Here is an 18470-nt window from a genome sequence, read left to right on the forward strand (position 1 = left end):
CCGGGAAATCTCCCTTATTTGCATTGTTCAATGTTGACAGAGCTATGGAACGAAAGAGAACGTTATGGCGACAGAAATCAACAATCAAACAAGCCACTTTGATTTTTTGCTGTTTTCATTAATACAAAAGATGGGTGACCCTCCCTTCTAGACAAAAAAAAGTTAGGTGACCCTCCCCTCAACAAAGAATAAAAAGACATGACCCTCCCCTATTTTCCTCCGGTGACCCCGTTTATAAATAACGAACGGTCCCTAAGGTTTTTAATTTACATGGTTAGGGGAACGTTGCTGCAACCAAATAGTAATGTTCTCTAAAGGTTGCCCCTAGGTTACCATAAATGTTACAAAAACAAAACGTTAAGAGAACGTTCTGCAAACCAAAACACGTAACCAAAATCTAACATAGGCCTAGTATTTCTGTCAGAAAAAAAACTTTCCTGGCAACCCATAGGACAACCAAGCGTTCCCATAATCAATAAAAAAAGTTCCCCTAACGTTCTAATAACCAAAAAATGTTATCTGGGTATCACCTGACTAGAACACTTGACTGAATAAAAACAGCAGTCACGGATGCACTAACTTGCTGTCATGGCTGTCACTTTGATAGGCCTAAGTGTTACACGGACTCAAACTATTTCCGTTTACGTTTGAGCATGATTTTTGATGTGCTAACGCCGACCACAACTGCGAATCTATTCTTGCGTCACAGAGGGATCCCCTCCTGCAATGCGCCTTGAAGAAGCTAGGGATCGAGGCTTCCGAGCTCTCCCCGCCTCTCCCTGCCCTCTTCGTTGGTCTTAAGCCTCTCTATGGGACACGCTGGGGGATCCAATGACGTCAGAAGCACTCTTACACATTCATACGCTGTAGCAGACTTACTATTCTGGGAAGTGGGGCTAGGAAAAGGCCGACTCTGCCTCTTTATTGCGAGTTCCTTCATTCGCTGTCGCGTATCGGGGGCACAACAAACAGCTATTACCGTGAGATGGTGCAACAGCATGTAGCTTGTAGGCTATGTTAAACATCGGCTCTATTATTGGCGGAAAGTGAATAGGCTACCTCTTCCGTAGGCTAGTTAAAATAATTCTCGTTGTGATCCTTCGAGCCTAACAGAGGTACATAAACGTCTCAGACTCGTCTGTGGTGGCTGATGCTGTTGGACATTTAATGCAACGCACTTCAGATATGATACGGTAAGTCACTTGTTGAAGATTAACAACGCCTGCATAGATTGAAATGTCATTATATAAAAACTTCACTGCAGTTGTATGTATACTAGGGGGAATACACAGTTACTTGCATGTAGACTTGGAATGTTGCGTAATATCCTGTGGAATTTGCTCTTTTCTGCGGGCTAAGTGTTATTATTGCTTACTGATATTTGGGCACCAATCTTATGGTTGATTTTTGTGGGATTCTATGCACTCTGACACTCTTAACATAAGGACATTTGGATCGTAATATTGTGCCCCTGTCTGTATTTATGTGTGGGTGTGTGTGTGTGAGTAAGTAGGTGTCTTGTGTGCGCGCTCTGTAGAGAGAGTGGGAGGGTCGCTGGCTCGTTCCGGGAATGTTCCATGACGTGTTCGCCGTCAGGAAGGGCTGCGGAAGGGGGTTTTCAGCCAGGCGCCTCTTTTCTCTGTTTTCAATAGACTGCAGTGAAGCTGCTGTATGCATCCTTCATAGTTGACCCTATTTGACACGCTACCGGAACGGCTCAAACATGATTATTGCATTTTAAAGTAACCAAAGTTAAACTGTAGAATATTTGAATTGAACTACCATTTGTGTTCTGTAGCCTAGGCTATTTTCGTAACAGGATGTCAGATATGCTGAAGCATTAGGCCTATCATTGTGATTGTAAATATAGCCTACAGCCAATTTCTCTCACAAGCCTTACATGTTAGGCTTCATCATTAATAAATGAATGTCAGATGCAGATCTGGAACGACTTGTTACAAAGTCAACTCCTGCCCGGGTTTACCAGCCACAACATTAGTTATTGAATGATTTATGTTATTGTGAATTTTGTTGTGCTCCCCTGTTCTTCAACCCATGTCTACCTCCAAGAACAAAGTGATGAGCATGCTTGGTCATAACCTTCCAAAAACTACTGATCCAGAGATACATCATTGGTGGTTGATACGGGAATATGCCACCAGATAGCATAATAAGAATGTTTTTTTCCCTTGGTGGGGAAATCTGAGCAGAATATAGGCTATGCAGATGAGGTAGTAGATTAACAATATAGGCCTACTGCAGAGGTGTAAGTCACACATGTGCAAGATACAAGCAAGTCTCATGTCTTAACCTTTTTAAAGTCTCAAGCAAGTCCAAGTAATTTTTTTTGACAATCAAGCAAGTCAAGTCATAGCTTGGGTCAGTCAAGTCATAGCTTGGTTCAAGCAAGTCACAAGCTAAGTCATTCAAATTCATGATGATTTACCCATGTTTTCATTTTGAAATAGCCTATAGTAGGCTAGTTATGAACTGCTGGAGTTTTATTTACAACAAACAAAATAGGCATTTCATTCAAGCCACATACATCTGAATGGTGTATAAAAGGGTATAAAAGATGTAAAGATGGTGTATAAGATGAAACGTCGGCCCCAGCAGTGGCGCGACTGGCTGCACCATATGCCGGCGACCCGGGTTCGATTCCCGCCCCGTGGTCCTTTCCGGACCCCACCCCGACTCTCTCTCCGACTCACTTCCTGTCAATCTCCACTATCCTATCTGATTAAAGGCATAAAAAGCCCCCCCCCAAAAAAAAAATAAAATAAGATGAAACGTATACAAATAAAAATAAATGTATTTCAAGTAGACCTATTATAAAATAGCCCATTATTGTTTCAATATGCCTCAAACATTAGGTAGGCTACATCAAATCATGAAAATATATTCAAACAACTCAAGTCATCAACGGGACTAACCAATCAATCAAACGCTGCCGTAGGTGTCACTGCCAAACTTTGACAAGCAGGGTGGCACACTGGATTTTAGGAGGGTTTAGAGGCGCTTACTTTAGGTTACATTGGCAACATTTTTGCTAGCACATCAAAATTAAACTTAGACAAGAAAATGTTTCACTTTCATTTCACACATTTTAACCTAATATCTTGTTAAAGGGACACCAGGCAACGTTTTCGTGGTAATTACTCATCTTCATAAGTCGGTATATGGTTAAATGACTCGTTACAGGGCGAATGAAGACTCTCGCCCGCCCCTACTGCCTGTAGGAAGAATATCCCGCTTGCAAGTTCAGTGTATCCTACCTGCCGACCAAAGCAGGCAGGCTAACGATTGTAGCCAGGCAGGCTAGAGATTGTTGCAAACGTGTGTATAATGGCAGAGCCGACAGAAGACGCAAAGAAAAGGAAAAGAGCTTCAGACCGAGCGAGGGGGAGTTTCGTAGATAAAAAGCATCAGGCTTGCCTGGTGTCCCTTTAACTAAAAAGCATAATCGATTCACAGCCAACTCTTAACATGCCAAATGTACTATCTTTGCGGCCTGTTTGTACATACCTCGCAATGATTTTACACACGTTGCGAAACAAATACGCCTGAAGTGGGCGCAAAAGTGTCCATCTGGCCAGATGTACTAGGGGCCAAATGGACGCTTTTGTGCCCACTTCAGGCTTATTTGTTTCGCAACATGTGTGTAAAATCATTGCGAGGTATGTACAAACAGGCCGCAAAGATGTTAAAGCGCAAACTGCCTGTCGCGGGAGCTGAAAGTGGCACATTGCGTTTTTCGTGTCATGCATATGCATTCATGGGAGGATCCATGGGAAAGTGGGAGTTTAGCGTAAAGAGATGGGAGGGGAAGCGTAAAGAGCGCCTAATTATGTATTCCGCGGTATGTACAAAGACTGCTCTTGAAAGCGCACGTCTATTCTGCGCCTAAATACTTCCACCTTGTAAAAGCAGGTGTTAATCCAAATTGCAGATCAAAGCATCAATAAGAGAACCTTTCAAAGACAACAGAATCACTATTTAGAGCACCAGTTTTGTAAGTAGTACTTTCAAAAGCAACCTTAACTTTCGTTGGCCTTTCGAATGTCTTACTCTTACTTTTACTTTCACGTCATTCACTTAAACTTTCCTACTTGCTAGATTTGACCAATCTTCCATAGTAGTTTGAGTAGGACTACTGATCTTCATTATCTCCCTGCTTGTTGACATCTTATCATGTATGGCAGTGGTCGCCAACTCGTCGATCGCGATCGACCAGTAGATCTTTAGGACTTGCCTAGTAGATCCCGAGAATAACAGGAAAATTGAAAACACAGTCACCAAATTCCCACATGTTCGCCAATGTTTACAGGGCCTACATTTCAGTGTGGGATAGCGCATGATTTATTCAAGACCTAGCCATCATAATGCGAGAAATTCCTGCATACATTTACAGTGCTGTCTGATAACGTCAATCTAATAATGGAGCAGCGTGAATGCGGGACCGGACGGACCAACTTCTGACTTGAACCGAACGTAACCCCATGTAGACAAACACACGCGCACAGCACCACTTTGCAGGTGTGCTCTCTCTCTCTCGCAACAGGACTTGTCACCACTGAAGTCAAATTATGCTAGGTGCTTCTACATCAACTGCTAACTGACAGAAAATGAAAACAAAAGTTTAGCGATCAGGAATTTGTTCTCCATTTGAAGAATGTAATCGATTGCGGACGTGCACAGACACGGAGTGCATTGTAGGCCTAGGCAAGTTACTTTCACTTTCTAGAGTGCGCATTCATTACGTGATATACTGAAAACAATACCAACTAGTTTTTTATCTTGATATAAGATTAATAACACTTGGTTAGATTTTGTTAGATAAGCAGTTTTTGCAGTGCAGGTTTGTCACTAAACCGCGTACTTGGAATACCCTTCTGTTGATGTTCATACAAAACAGAGAGCTAGCTTACTTCTCCCTCCCCCTCCCTCCCGTGCAATTGAAACTCTCCTGAATGCGCATCTTTGAATGGCTGGAAAAGTTTGTTATGTTTCATGGTCCAAGCTGCACCAGGCTGTTTTTGTTGCCGTTTTTTGAACCTGGGCTGTCTACAGAGACCACATTTTTTTGCAGTGTATTCAGGGGACAGGCAGCTAGCAGATGGTGAGGAGATGTTTGATGTGACCAAAAATGTTTTAGCTTAGAAGCACCTGTACATTTTTTTGACCTTTGACCTTTTATTCTATTGGCAAATCTTGCAAGTGAAAGTTTCTTGTTTTGTGGAAATACTACTTAAAATAAGCTAAATTACCTGGCAAGTTTTGACAATAGAACAAGAAGATTTTCACTTATAATAAGGTCAAAAAAACTTAAATCAAGAAATGTCTAAAAATTTCTTGTTATAAGCAAATAATAGAAAAATAAGCATATATTCACTTGATTTAAGGTTATTTATCTCTCTTAGATTCTAGAATTCTAGGATTATGGCTTTTCTAAAACTGATAGTTCCGGTCCTTGATTGTGATTGGCTTAATCGCGTTCGATGCCGTTGTAAAATCCAGCATAAACATACACCTTGATTGCATTTCGTTCTATATCACTGCACTACCATAACTTGATAGTAGCTGCGTCTCGACGTTGCTTGGCAACCATTCAGATAGAGGAAATATATTTCTTGGCGGAAGAATGATTATCTAGGAATAACTTGTTATATTTCTATAGCCCATTTCTATAGCGCGTCGTGTCTACAACGCCCCTTAGCTGTTGTAGAATCAGTGTAACCTATGGCCTCTCGGGCTTATTGCTTAAATCTAAAAAATCTAAGTGTTATTCATCTTATATCATCAAAAAATCTAGTTGGTATTGTTTTGAGTATAAAAAGACCTATCGCTCCCTCGTAAAATTATTTGACTTAATTTAAGAGGAGTTTGACTTATTATAAGATGTCTCATCCTGAAAACAAGCAAATTTGTCTGCCAGTGCATTAAGCAAGTTTGACCTAAAAACAAGCAAATTTGTCTGGCACTGCACTGAGCAAATTTGTCTCCTTAAAATAAGTCAAAACCTTCCTAAATAGTCAAAATTGTCTTTAGAGGGCGTGCTAGGTCTTTTCATACTAAAAACAATAGCAAATAGATTTTTGATCCAAATATAAGATTAACACTTGGTTAGATTTTATTTTTATGCAGATGATGATGATGAAATGCCCCAATTATTTGCAGTGTCACATTGAGGAGTATTATTCTTTGATTTTGTTGCATAATTTGTTTTCAGGGTAATGGATACTTCTGCATTTTTCCTTCTGGCTTTTTAAATACCCAATCAAGGTTAACCTAATTAGTTGTGAAATGTTCCTCTTAATGTTTCTTTAGCATTGCAAAACAGCCTTTTGTTGCTCACATCACAATTTTTTTGAGACATATAGGCAAAATGACCATATCATTTTCAAGACATAGTCAACTTTTCAGTTTAACATTTGATATGTCCTTTTGCAACTATATATGAGTTATTATTCCACTGCTTGGTGAATTTCCCATTGTCCTACGTAATTTAGAACGACCATTAACCGTATGTTATCTGCCGACCTAGAAGTAGATACATTTTTTTGGCCGTATCACACCTGTATATTAATTCGCCGAACTTGTTGTGAAGTTTAAATGAACTGTCACGTTGCATCCGAGCTGTAAAATGCAGACGTTCAGAACATTGCAACATTGTAGCATATGACGGAGGTGGCTTTTAGCTAGATGGATGACAGCAGGCTAAGTAAAATAGCGATGTTTCAAAGCTAAAGTTCATCAGAATCTTGGGATACGCCCGCTTGACAACAGGAGAGATAGAACTAACGACTGGCCTTTGGCCGTAGCAACCATCCATTTAGAACTAGTAACGGCAGTTTGTCCTGTGAGTTGAGAAATTAGTTGATATGTGTCGGAAGAAATTAGTTCTACAACTAATACAATAGAAATTAGTTCTACAACTACTAGTTTTTTTAGCGATTAAAACGTTTAAATTGTAACAGGAAATGAACACAACGCAAGTGGCAACAGTGGAATAAGCGGGATAATGGACTCCACGGTGGTCTGTTCACAGAAGTTAATCCACTACGAGGTTTAAACGGCCCTCCGCTTCGTGTCGGGGCCATTTTACAACCTCGGCCGTGCATTAACTTCTGTGAACAGACCACCGTCCATTATCCCTTACATAAGATTTTATCACATTCTGTTTTATTTCCATTTTACTGTGTTTCAACTGCTTTTGGAAACAGCGTTGTATTTTCAATATACTGTAAGTAATGTTTAAGATTTGTTGTAGGCAATGTCTAGTAGACGCTTAGAGGCCATTATTAGGTGGGAATAGGTAGCAGAATACAGATGATTGTTTAAGGGGGTCTGTTTGTGTGTGTCTGATACATTGTAAATAGTGTGCATAGAACATTGGATGAATAAATTGGGATGGCAGTGGGTAGCAACAAGCAAGGGACTATAAGATCCCGGAGGCCCTTCAATTGAGTATGTCTTAAAAAACATATCTCAATAAGTGGTACATTCTTGCATATTGATGCTTTCAGATTTGTGTCCGGCTGCAATTTTAAATTGTTATTTGCCACGTGAAAGATTTGAAGAGAAAAGACTTAACAATACTCAACAACAATTCTGGTAATTTCACAGATAGCTCTCGTATCCTGACCAATCTCATATTTTGCCTCATATACAAGACACAAGTCATGTGGCCCAATGTTTCTTGCTGCCAGCAGTCTTCTACAAGTGAGTGGAATGTGGTGATACAGTCACCACATAGCACTACAAATGCATGGCTCTGACATTCTTTTGGATGGATGTTTTCCTAATGGTAGAAGATTTTGACCTAAACTATCCAATCTTTCAAGTTCTATGTGGGCAAGTAACATCTGACAATCTTTTGCAAAGACCTTTGTCGCCTGTTTTTATTGTTGATCATTACATCTCAAATATCAGAAAATGTTATGCACACTTGGTTCAAAGCATAAAGGGGAAACCATTTTAAAGATAATTTTGATAAAGAATATAAAGATATCGGCATAGTCAATGATGAAATAAAAGTGTAGGGGAAGTCACTGTAGGGGAGTCAAGTAAAACATAAGTTGGAGGAGTGTGAGATGCCACTAGGAGAAGGGAGAGTAGGCCTTATTTCCCCCTAGGACGAACTATCCACACCTGAACACCATTCCATTACTGTATGTACACACCGCCGCCGACTTGAGCTTCCAAAGAGTCAGGAAGTCATTCATTTTCAATGGAAGCCAGCTTCTCTCAGCTGCCAGAAGCGTCAAATCCGTCGGCGTCGCGTTTTGGGCGTCTTGAGCGACTTGAGCGTCAAGCAGAAAGTTGAAAGTCAGTCAACTTTATGGTAATGAGCTATGATGCGGTTCAGCGACCAACGACCAGCAACCAATCGAATAGACGGAAGTATTAAGATCGAACGTAAAATGCTGTCACGTCAGAGCGGCTAAAGCGTCCAAAGCTTCCCTGGACTTTTTTGACAAGCGTCCTTGACAGGGCGACCAGAGCTTCTTTGGAAGCTCAAGTCGACGGCGGTGTGTACGTACAGTTAGCTGGAGATAGAGGAAAGCACCAAAGCACAAGGACCAGAGTAGACAAGTTCACAACTCATAATTTTAGATTTAAGGATGGTGTGGATGGTAAGGATGGATGATTTAAATACAGAAATGAATATGTAAAGGGACGTTATGAACAACAGTAGGGGTTTGTAATATTTAAAAAATTGCACAAACCACTGAAGTTTCTGAACAATGCCAATTGATGCTCTCACAATTTAGACACAAGTTTAGGTAACCATGCATTTGAGTGGCATTGATTGAAGACATTCTACAATTTTGCTCTTGGCTGCATCAGTTGCTTAAGCTGCCCAGAATTGATTTGGCAATGTTGTGTTGGCATGCAAAACACATGGAAAGCAGTCTCAGGAACAGGAACTGAGTATAGGCAGCCAGCAGACAGCAAAAGTGCAAAGCAAAGAGCACTTTCATTTTTCCATTTCCCCTTTGTTGCTCATGCAAATGATATACTGAGAAACTTGCCTGCTGTGTGCACTTCCTCTTTTTGAGTGTGTGGACTATATAGACAAGAACATGTGCTGGAGTGCCTGTATAGTACACACATCATATTCACACACTTACATTCTGATGCAGGTGGCGAGACAGTGACGATAACTGATGTGGCTGAATGTTGTTGTCTGAAAGTTGGTCTGAGTGTGTGGATGTAATTGAAATTACTTGGCATATACTGTAGGAACATACTGTTGCAAGCATACTATGTAAGCTTAACACCGTGGTTTTACAGGGACAGAAAAGTCTGTATAAATGTGCATTCAAAATCTATCCTCAGATTTTTAAAATGCAAAAACTGCTTATCTAACAAAATCTAACCAAGTGTTATTAATCTTATATCAAGATAAAAAAAGTAGTTGGTATTTTTTTCAGTATAAAGAGACTTACCTAGCGCTTTCTTGTGAAATCATTTGACTTAATTAAAAAAAAAATGTGACTTATTTTAAGACATCTCATCTTGAAAACAAGCAAATTTGTCTGCCAGTGCGTTAAGCAAATTTGTCCTAAAAACAAGCAAATTTGTCTGCCAGTGCGTTGAGCAAATTTGTCTTGATAAGACTCCTTAAAATAAGTTAAAGTCTTCTTAAATTAAGTCAAAATGATCTTTTGAGAGGGCGCTAGGTAAGTCTTTTCATACTAAAAACAATACCAAATAGATTTTTTAATCTTAATATAAGATCAATAACACTTGGTTAGAATTCATTTTTTGCAGTGTACATTTAGTCCAATCTCTGTTGTATAGTTACAGTGTAAAACAGTTGCTGCTCTTTGTTATATTATCTGAAACAAGAAAAAAAAAGATATTATTAGCATGGTTTTATATTATTATTATTATTTTTATATAATTCGTAGTGTTCAAGAAACATGTGCATAAATGCTTTTATTCAAGTAACTTGTCACTGAAGATCATTTTGCCTGTGATTTTGTAGTGTTTTGATCAGTGATTTGACAATGGTGATTGCTTTAAAACAGCATGGACACAGGTTTCCCCTTTAATTTCTATATGCACTATATATTTATCTATCTATCTATCTATCTATCTATCTATCTCAAGTGAAAACATGGTGCAGAAAATGTTTGGGTTAATAAATAGATAATAGATCCTAGATAATAGATTAGGAGGTTCCATGATTTTCTTGTTCGCACATTTGAGTCAATGTATACATCTTTCTACACTCTAGAATAGTCCAGTCTGCCCATCTGTGAAAGTATTTGACCCTTAGGTCAGATTGAGGTTGCATCAATTTTGTTTCCAAAATGTCATTTGTGTATATCTACTAAGGACCTATTTGCATCCCAACCCATCCTTAACATCCTAACCCAAAAAAAACAAGAATTTTACTCTCTTATATCCATATAATGGGATGTAAAAAAGAATCTTGAATCTTGAATCTTAAATCTAGAACTTTTTAGTTTTAGGTCCATATGTTCTGGTTGAATAGGCTGCATATGGCTAATCTAGGGAGCACTACTGCAGATCCACATCAAGGTTTCACAAAAACAATTGACCATAGGACACCCTTATGCTGTACATACATGGAACATAGCTGCAGATTTGTGATAAAAGGGTTTGGAATTGCATGCAAGTGGCTGAAACTGTAGGCCTGCTTAGCTTATTTTATCTTATCTTATCTGTTTGGTAACCATGGTAACAATATTTAGGCTCTGATTTAAGTTATTACAGAATAGCTGTTCCTAAGTCAGTGTTTTTTATCCTAACTCCTAGTTATAAAGGTTAAATTAATGATTGAATAAAATTTGGATGCTAACTGGCTGAGGCTAACCTTCCTAATCCTGACCCCCTAGGTGTAACCATCTATAAAGCCACCAACATCCAGTTCTAAGTAATATGCCTTCATCCGTTTTATAGTGGGAGCCATGCTGTTATCGATTTGTCTGGGCACATGTGTACAATATCAAAGATTCTTTTAGTACTGTTGATGAACCTTCTCTGATGATAAGAAAAAGAATGAACCAAGAATTTGTTGATGAGTGTGGAGGAGGGTGGGTCTGGTACCCCAGACACTACTGTTGAGCCCTTTGGAGGTGGCGTGGGCCTGATTCAACGAAACATACAGTGTACATAAAGGAAGGAACAGACACACACACAAATATAGAGGGAGAGATAGGCTGCACACCTACTGTTCATGTCAGGTACTGTACCGGAAGATGTAGGCCCCTATCTTACACCCGGCGCAAGGAAGTGCAAAGCTTATTCTTATCTTACACCCAGTCAGTGGCAATTTTTTTTTAACTTTTTTTTTTTTTATTAAACCGTGCACCCAGGGTTGTGATAATTAGCAACCTAAGGTGTGGTCTGGCGCATGATCCAAAAATCGCTTTCTTCACCATCTAAAAATCATTACGCCACTGACCAAGAAAAACCTGTTCTATAGGGAAAGGCGCTTATAAAGCACAGCTGAAGATGCACTGTCTGTTACTGATGAGATCTGATGAGATGTAAGCAGCTACTCCTCTACAGGATAAATATCCTTAGGATTTTTATTCAGTCATTCAAACATTATTGGGGTAAGTGTTGCTTTTTTCAGGCTATGTTTTCGATGGTAACTTTGTCAGTCAAATAGTGAAAGTAATTAACTGTGTAGAACTGTTTTGTAGTTGACTATGAGACCACGGTGAAGTTAGTTTCACTTTGCCTATGAGTTCAAATAGTATTAAGTATAGTATATATACTTTTTTGATCCCGTGAGGGAAATTTGGTCTCTGCATTTAACCCAATCGGTGAATTAGTGAAACACAAACAGCACACAGTGAACACACAGTGAGGTGAAGCACACACTAATCCCGGCGCAGTGAGCTGCCTGCTACAACGGCAGCGCTCGGGGAGCAGTTAGGGGTTAGGTGCCTTGCTCAAGTGCACTTCAGCCGCGGCCCACTGGTCGGGGCTCGAACCGGCAACCCTCCGGTTACAAGTCCAGAGTGCTAACCAGTGGGCCACGGCTGCCCCAAATAATAGATGAGTGCAGATGCGTGTAGGCTACTGTATACCCTGCTAGTCAATTTTTTTTAGTAAAGCATGGTTAAGTGGAATACCTGTTCCATACGGTCTTACGTGCAAGCAGATTCCTTCAAATTCACCACTGACTATCAAAATACCGATGCGCTGTTTGATGTAGCACTGCTTGCTGTTAAAGGGAATGACAGATATCATTCTCTTTGGTTTTTATGGATGTTATGCCCAAAACACACCCATGCACTACAAAAACTGCTTATCTAATAACATCTAACCAAGTCTTATTAATCTTATATCAAGGTCAAAAAATCTAGTTGGTATTGTTTTCAATATAAAGAGACTTACCTAGCACTTTCTTAGAAAATCATTTCACTTAATTTAAGAAGAGTTTGACTTCTTTTAAGACGTCTCATCCTGAAAACAAGCAAATTTGTCTGCCAGTGTGTTAAGCAAATTTGTCCTAAAAACAAGCAATTTCTTCTGCCAGTGCGTTAAGTAAATTTGTCTTGATAAGACTCCTTAAAATAAGTCAAAGTGTTCTTAAATTAAGTCAAAATTCACACCACACACACATCCCTGTTTTTCTCCTTTCATGAGGCTGATGAGCTTTAGGAGAACATGTCTGAAGGTTCTTGAAGCACCAGTTGGTATCCACAGTGCCTTGGGCTGTGCCAGGCAGTGACTTAATTGCTTACTCAGTCCACCCACACACATAAAAGAGCAAATGGCAAGAGTGTCACTAAGATTGCTGACGGATGTTGCATATGAGTGCGGAGGCACAGGAGGAAACAGAAATGTGAAGAAATTGACAATAAAGCAGACTTTGAGAAAGGGCAAGAGAGGCATCAAGGTAGTATTGGAGGAGAAGTGGAGAACTGAAGAGATAATATAGAACATGTATATATATATATATATATATATCACCTTTTCTCTTTCTATATTATAAAAAAATTAACACAATTATTCATACCCCTGGCAAATATTGACTTAATGTTGTTGACCAATATGTTCGTTCTGACACTGCCACATGCCAAAAGGTTGTAAGACAATGTGGTAGAAACATCAATATTTTAGAGTGGCCTGGCCAGAGTCGAGACCTCAATCCATAAAAAAGTGAGCACAAGGTCAGAATCATTTCTGCCTCAAAACCCAGATTGCTTCTAAAAAGGTGCAGTCTACAATCATTGTGGAGACATGGAGAGGCTTGTTATTATAAGAACCAGATTGAAAGCTGTGATGGCAAATACATGTATTTCCATTGATTATTTAAAAAGGGAATTTTAATAATTTTGGACATGCCATTTTCCATAAAGATTTCAAAAAAAGATGAAAACGTTTCGTTGACGGTCATTTTCAAATTTGCTTTATCTAATAAAATCTAACCAAGATTATTAATCTTATATCAAGATAAAAAAAATAGTTTGTATTGTTTTCAGTATAAAGAGACTTACCTAGCACTTTCTCATGAAATCATTTGACTTAATTTAAGAAAAGTTTGACTTATTTTAAGACATCTCATCCTGAAAACAAGCAATTTTTTCTGCCAGTGCGTTAAGCAAATTTGTCTGCCAGTGTGTTTTCCTTTTAAATTAAGTCAAAATGATTTTTGAGGTAGCGCTAGGTAAGTCTTTTCATACTAAAAACAATACCAATGACCTTATTATACGATTAATAACACTTGGTTAGCTTTCATTTTTTGCAGTGTGGACAGTGTGTTCAATTGTATTTTTTATTGTGACAACAAATGTTTTAGCTTAAAAAATCGCTTAGAGCATCTTTAACTTGCTGAACTCGTGAAGTTTAAATGAACGGTCACGTTGCATCAGGGCTGTGAAATAGCGAACTGACAGTTGAGAATATGTTGAACATAACAACACTGTAACATATGACGGAGGTGGCTTAGTTAATGGCAGTTGGCTTAGTAAGATAGCGGTTTTTCAAAGCTAAGGTTCATCAGAATTCTGGGATATGCCTGCTTGACAATGAGAGAGATGGAACGTACAACTGGCCTTTGGCCATAGCAACTATCAGGCAGTTTGTCCTAGTTGAAAAATGAGTTTATATGTGGCGGACAGAAGCACAGTTTTTGGGATTAAAAGGTTTAAATTATAACAGCAACTGAACACAACACAAGTGGCAACAGTGGCATAAGCGGGATAATGGACTCCACGGCGTTCGGTGCACAGAAAGGAATGCACTTATGACGAGTAAATGCCCCTCCGCTGGCGCGTCAGGCCTGTTTTACCACCTCGAAACGTACATTTCTTTCTGTGAAGCGAATGCCGGGTTGTCCATTATCCCTTACATATATATGATATGTATGTGTGTGTGTGTGTGTGTTCTTTTGTTTGTTTCCTCCACAATAAATACATTGAATCTGAAAATGTTTGTGATATTGGGAAAACGCAAAGATGGCATCTGTGTGTAACACAAATGTAGTTGGTTTGAAAAGTGGTTACCATGAGGTGACATAATTAACTAGAAAATGCAATTCCAGGGAATTACCAGTGCATGAAAATGCAAAATATATGGTGTGAAATATATTTTTAAAACAGATGATGTGCTAATTGGCAACCAACATAATGAGGTTTAATATAGTTGGAATGACTGAACTAAGTAGATGAGGTTTAATATAGTTGGAATGACTGAACAGTTAAATAGGTGGATAGTTTAAAAGGTTAAATTATTTGCTTGGTAGATGAGGTTTAATGTAATTGGAATGACTGAACTAGGTAGATGATATTTAATATAGTTGGAATGACTGAACTAGGTAGATGAGGTTTAATATAGTTGGAATGACTGAACAGTTAAATCGGTGGATGGTTTAAAAGGTTAAATTATTTGCTAGGTAGATGAGGTTTAATATAGTTGGAATGACTGAACTAGGTAGATGAGGTCTAATATAGTTGGAATGACTGAACAGTTAAATAGGTGGATAGTTTAAAAGGTTAAATTATTTGCTAGGTAGACAAGGTTTAATATTGTTGGAATGACTGGACAGTTAAATAGGTGGATAGTTTAAATGGTTAAATTATTTGCTAGGTAGATAAGGTTTAATATAGTTGGAATGGCTGAACAGTTAAATAGGTGGATAGCTTAAATGGTTAAATTATTTGTGAGGTAGATGAGGTTTAATATAGTTTGAATGACTGAACTAGGTAGATTAGGTTTAATATAGTTGGAATGACTGAACAGTTAAATAGGTGGATAGTTTAAAAGGTTAAATTATTTGCTAGGTTTATGAGGTTTAATATAGTTGGAATGACTGAACAGTTAAATAGGTGGATAGTTTAAATGGTTAAATTATTTAATAGGGAATTATTGTAGCGAGGACTTTTATTTTGAAACAGTTGTGGACAGAGGAAACAGTTGAACAGAATGTGTAGTCTTAAAGGAACACGCCACCCAAAATCAGTAGTAATATATGTTCTTACCTTAACTTTCACGAGTTGAGTCATACCTCTCCCGCGCCGGTAGGTGCACTCAAACGCTCTGTCGCGCGGCGCGAATGTGTTAGCATGTTGCTATGCTAGCGGGCTCTGCCGTGGCCGTAGAGAGAGGAACATAGCAGTAATCAATAGGGATCGACCGATATATCGGCCGGCCGATATATCGGGCCGATATTTACGTTTTTTACGTGTATCGGCATCGGCCGATAAGCGGCTGCGTTCGCCGATAGTTTTTCCCCCGCATTATTTACATACAGGCGTCCACAGGCAGCTGTGTGTTGCTGGAGAAGCTGCAATTTACGTGCAGACTGCCCCTCCCCCACAAGTGCTGAAAGCCTGCTCTTCAAGACAACAGTAAAATTTAAACTTTCAAAGCATCTTTTAACTGTTTGACTTAGCTAAATATTGCCATACACTTTGAAGGTGGAAGCAAGTTTGTGGGTCCAAATAGAAAACACGAATGATAGATAGATAGGTACTTTATTTAATGCTTAATGCCTCGTTTATAGAACTGCTTGCCATTGTATTTAGGGAGCTGCAAATAGCTAAGTTGTAGGCTAGGCTAGCGGTAGCTGTTACAAACACTGGTCATTAAGTAATGCCAATGTTGTTCCGTGGTATTTGTGGGAGTTTTATTCAGCGACCACCTGGCTGAGTTTTGGACGCGTGTGGTGTGTGTGTGTGTGTCTCCCTCCCTGAATGCCTCTTCTATAAAACTGCTTGCCATTGTATTTAGGGAGCTGTAAATAGCTAAGTTGTAGGCTATCCGTATGGTAGCGGTAGCTGTTACGAACACTGGTCAATCATATGATTAAGTAATGCCGACGGGGACATTCTAAAACGCTTAACGTGAAAAAGCTTAACGTGGCTTAAGGTAGGAAAACAACGATGAATCATCACCAAATTTCGCATGACCATATGTTGTCATGAACACTTAAGTCTGTCAAAAAAACTAAACCGAAATCCAACGATTATAGAAGATATCTCACATTAACGTTTTCTTCTTCATTGGCGCATATGGCGAGAAAAAGGCTTAACGTGGTTTAACCCTTAGAACCCTAAGCTGTTTTTAGGGCATTTTCACTACCTTTATTCATAAGGATTTATTCTGGTCATTGTAAGTGCCACACACATATATTATATATTGTTTTTTTCAGGAGAGTTTAGGCTATTCGGATCTGCCATCATTTCATGTATTAATACTAGCATTGATTTTATTTAGATTTTTAAAGAATTAAAATATAAAAAGTGTATTATAAAAATTCTTATATTTCGACATGTATCTCACCACTGCAAGCTCACAGCTCTACATGCATTTCATATGTGTGTAGGGCAGACTGTCCTGAATCGGGCAATATAATTGCCATGTTGGAGGGATACTCTGGGGCTGAGCAATTTACAAAAATATTTGCTGTGTGATTTACGGAAATAAATGCCATTTTTTATTTAGTGATGAAAAATTACCTTTCTGCGCTCCATATCTGTGACACGAACTGATCTGACCTGACTTGACCCGAGGTTGCGTGTTAGCCTGCGTGCCTGTGTGTATGCAGTCATAATAATTCTCAACTCTTTACTGCATTGCCATGAACAAAGTAAAGGCAAAAAAGGTGTTTATTTGTTGAACAAATTGGGATGCAATGTGAGCCTTGAATTGGATGCCATGCAGGAATTTGCTAGGATCTCAAAACCGGAATATGAACATGCTTTGCCATAGAGAAACACATGATAGCATTGGATTATAAACATGCTTTGCCACAAGAACAGACAAAAACGTGGGGTAAGTCCAGCTATATGAAGTTATTATTTTGCTGTCACTTCGTCTGTTTTATAACCCAGAAGGATGTACTTGGTATCAAATGATAGCTCTGAGTCTCCTCTTTCATCTGACATGCGTGGCATATCTATGCGATCACGGGTCCGCGAGTAATTCAAACGAGAGTAATGAGTGTGCAGCATTGGTTTGTGTACATGACGTTATTATTTTGCAGTCACTTCGTCTGATTTTATAAGCCAGAAGGATCGATAAACATGGTACCAATGGATAGCCCTGTGCCCCCTCTTTCATCTAATTTGCTTGCCATATCGATGCGATCACGGGTTCGCGAGTAATTCAAACTAGAGTAATGTGTGTGCAGGTGAATGCAGATAAGTATAGACTGTAAATATGATGCATTTTGATTTAATTTCATGATTTTTTTAAATTTTCATACTTGATCGTACAGACAAGTGTGTAGTCTCGTTGGAAAGCCCCACTTCTGCTCTGTCGTGCAATAAAGGTTTCATCTCGCTGCGATGAACCGTTCTGGAGCAATGTAACAGAGAAGAAAGGGTGTGTTTTTTGACGCACTTTGCGTCAATCGGGTTCTAAGGGTTAATGTACCTAATCAACGATCAATGATCACCAAATTTCTCTTTCATATTGCTCCTAATAAGCACATAAAACTGTCAAAGTGTCAAACCCAAAGTCCAATTATTATGGACGTTATCTAACATTAAGCGTTTCTGCTTCATTGAGGCCTATTGAAAGGAAAAAGCTTAACTCGATTCAATGTACCTAAACAACGCCCAGTGATCACCAAATTTCTCTCATATATTGCTTATCATATCCACTTAAGACTGTAAAAAAATCGTCCAATTATTATGGATGTCATCTGACATTAAGCGTTTCTGCTTCATGAGGCCTATTGAAAGGAAAAAGCTTAACTCGATTCAATGTACCTAAACAACGCCCAGTGATCACCAAATTTCTCTCATATATTGCTTATCATATCCACTTAAGACTGTAAAAAAATCGTCCAATTATTATGGATGTCATCTGACATTAAGCGTTTCTGCTTCATGAGGCCTATTGAAAGGAAAAAGCTTAACGTGGATCAATATACCTAAACAACGTTCAGCGATCACCAAATTTCTCTCATATATTGCTCCTCATAAGCACACGAAACTATCAAAAAATCGAACCCAAAGTCCAATTATTAT

General features: G+C 38.9%; 1 protein-coding gene across 4 annotated transcripts in view; it reads left to right on the forward strand.

The window, feature by feature from the left end:
* Positions 1–767: 767 nt before the first annotated feature.
* Positions 768–18470, forward strand: part of hivep2a (HIVEP zinc finger 2a) — a 150311-nt gene continuing 132608 nt past the window's right edge. For all 4 annotated transcript variants that reach the window (XM_076272193.1, XM_076272192.1, XM_076272197.1 and 1 more), the window contains exon 1: positions 768–1193. The gene's annotated coding sequence lies outside the window, so the exon portion shown is untranslated. The remainder of the gene's footprint in view (positions 1194–18470) is intronic.

Source organism: Alosa pseudoharengus, unplaced genomic scaffold (genome assembly GCF_046254945.1).
Source record: "Alosa pseudoharengus isolate Yale_2024_CS ecotype anadromous, Long Island Sound unplaced genomic scaffold, YU_APseudo_1.1 YU_APseudo_1.1_scf_7, whole genome shotgun sequence".
NCBI classification, from domain to species: Eukaryota; Metazoa; Chordata; class Actinopteri; order Clupeiformes; family Clupeidae; genus Alosa; species Alosa pseudoharengus.